The sequence below is a fragment of the Trachurus trachurus genome (genome assembly GCF_905171665.1).
Source record: "Trachurus trachurus genome assembly, chromosome: 22".
Taxonomy (NCBI): Eukaryota; Metazoa; Chordata; class Actinopteri; order Carangiformes; family Carangidae; genus Trachurus; species Trachurus trachurus.
The window spans coordinates 21,977,711-21,980,544 of NC_139907.1; positions in this window are offsets into that span (position 1 = coordinate 21,977,711).

Here is a 2,834-nt window from a genome sequence, read left to right on the forward strand (position 1 = left end):
GAGAAAAGCTGACTTTAACTGTGGCAAGGCTGTGCAGAAAGCACGTAATATAAGAATGTTTTTTGGGTGGGGGGTGTTTAGAGAGAAGTGTGCAAACACAAAACTACATGACGTAGGATGTGCTTATTTTGTTGACAAGTCAAAAAACAGAATTTTCCAAACATGCATCAATCAATATGATAACTGGACATGCATCTCCCTTTGTATGCTTGTGAACAATAATACATTCAATTCACGGTTAATTGACATTAAACAGACAGATAGAAATTCAGTTGAAACATCATCAAATGCTTTCCAGAGTTGGTGCTACATCTGGGATCTGTCTGCAGTTTTGTCGCTCCATATATCCATCCACACAGCAACTGGCCTGGCCGCCCGCCTGTCTTTCCTCATGACATCATCCCTCACCACTCTGGATCCTATTACCAGATCCCGATCCTCTCCTCCTCCCCTGAGGAGTCTGCGATGTCTCTTTGTGTCTCTGCGCTCAGCTGATACTGCCACAATGTTGTTTACTTAATCAACCGGCTACATCTCTCCCCAGGCAGCCACTTTGACCCATGACCCCTTTAAAGGTTTAAGAAGCAAAGAATAACAAATAAAAGGCCTGTTAAGCAGTGCATTACTCACTGTGGCGTCCTGCCCTGCTTCTAGGTATTGGTGTAACCTTACATATGGGACGCAGCCAGACGGAGTCGCTGGCCTTTTGGCTGGGTCCACTGTATACATAGTGGCCCCTTCGGCCATATAAATTACTAAAGAGAGACTCAATGTGTATTTCTTAAAATACTATATGTCCAATATAAGGTTTTAGGTGCAAGGTAGTGTATTGAGAAGTGGCCGTTTCACTGCGGCGCTGACCCCAATACTTTTGTAGATTCCATCTTCAGCTCCTGCTCTCCCTCCACCCTAAGAGTACACTCAACATCTGTGTGTTGAACTTACGAGATCCTCCATAAAATGCCTCAGAGCAGTTTCCCTGTCTGGCTTGACCAAAAGCTTCAGTGAGTTTATTGACATCCTGCCTAAAGAGAGAAGAAAGAGCTTAGCAGCTACAGTCTCTGCATGGAGGCAGGCGGGTTGCAGACAGCCTCTGGTCACATCTTACGAGTAATCCTCTGCAGTTGAAATTATGGGGAACACAGATTCTGACTCAGCAATACTGATTGCTTTTCTATGCAAAAAAAACTACAACAAACTTTTAGATGGCCTTTAATAGAGACTTAAAATAGACAGTATGTCACAGATCCAGGCCCTGAGAGGATTAAGAAAACTGTTTTGACATTGATAGCATGATCAATCTATGGGTGCTAGATAAAGACAGAAAATGCAACTAAGGTATTAAAATCTAAATGGAAAACGTCACTGTCCATCAAGAGGTTAAATGTTGTGCTCAAACAAGCAACATTAAATTACATGGATGAAAACAGAATACAATACAATACTCAAAACGTATGTGGCTACAATGAGCCTGCCTTTGTTGACTGCCCTCAGTGTTATTTCTTTGTCTGTTTAAACATCTCTGAGTTACTGGTTTCAGCACTTTGTGCTAAGGTTGTTAAATCATAAACAGATGTCAAACAACAATGAGCTCTTCAGTTTTTGATCATATTTAAGAGGAAACATACAACTAAATACCAAAACAGAGCCTTGATCACAGAGCTGCTTCTGCCCTAAAACCCTGTCTGTGTTCAACCAGTTCAACAGCTTCAGAGAGTTTGGAGGGAAGATCAGTTCCCCACTGATATCTATACATTAATATTAAGCTACAGATCTGGTTAGCTAATATAGTAGAAAGACTTTGCTTCTGTCCATCAGTAACAAAACCCATCCATGCACTGTGAACACATGAACATTCATAGTACAGATTACATTTTCTTTGATTTATCCACTGAAAAAGCATCATGGATAGGAAGTTATGTATCTTGGAGTCTTGGCTTCAACATTGGACTTCAGGAAGTCACTGGCTGCGATAAATAGTCTGATTTACCCCTGAGAACCCACAAACTCCTATTAACTGTAACTATCAGACTTGTCTGAACAGATCAAAGTAGAGCTGTTGTTGTACATGTAGCTGTAACCAATAAAGTCACCATATTTAACGTCACTTCACTAACAATATGCATTTTAGCTTGATGGCGTGTTTCCACTGTTTGTTTCAAATACAAAACTTGGCACAACCTATCCCAGAGCGCACAAACTCTAATTGATCAACACATTTACATGTACAGGAGAAGGTTGGTGAAGTTAGTTTTTCTCCAACTTAGTCAGTGGAGCTCCCCCAAAAAACCTGAGATTCTCCAAAATAAAACTCATTACCTCAAGACAAATAAAGTATTTGACCTGTGAGAAGTGGGGTAGTGGGTGAAATGTCTGTGGGGCAAATTTCTCGCAGCATTTTTTTTTTAAAACAGTCCTCCTTTGTGGTGACCTAGGCTACAAATAACTGACACAGGCCATTTATGAGCTCATAATAATGGCTTGAGCTTTATTCCAATGAGGCAACTCTACGTGGCAGCCCAGGGCCAAATGAGGTCATGCCTTTAACTAACGATCAGACCCATTTTGGGCGACACAATTTCCTGCTAGAGCTACAGTCTATGCTAGAGAGTGATTATTTTGACACCTACAGGCACTGGTGTTGCACACAAAAACTCTCGTCCCACTCCACTATTCCATTAAAAAGTGCCCCACATCAAGGTTTTCGTTTGGTCATCACAACAAACATGCAACTGAGAAATGAAGAGAATAGAAGGGAAACCTTGATGAGAGCAACTCCAGGTAACTGACTGGTCAAGAGCAGAGCAGGGTGATGTAATCTATATTTGAGTGCG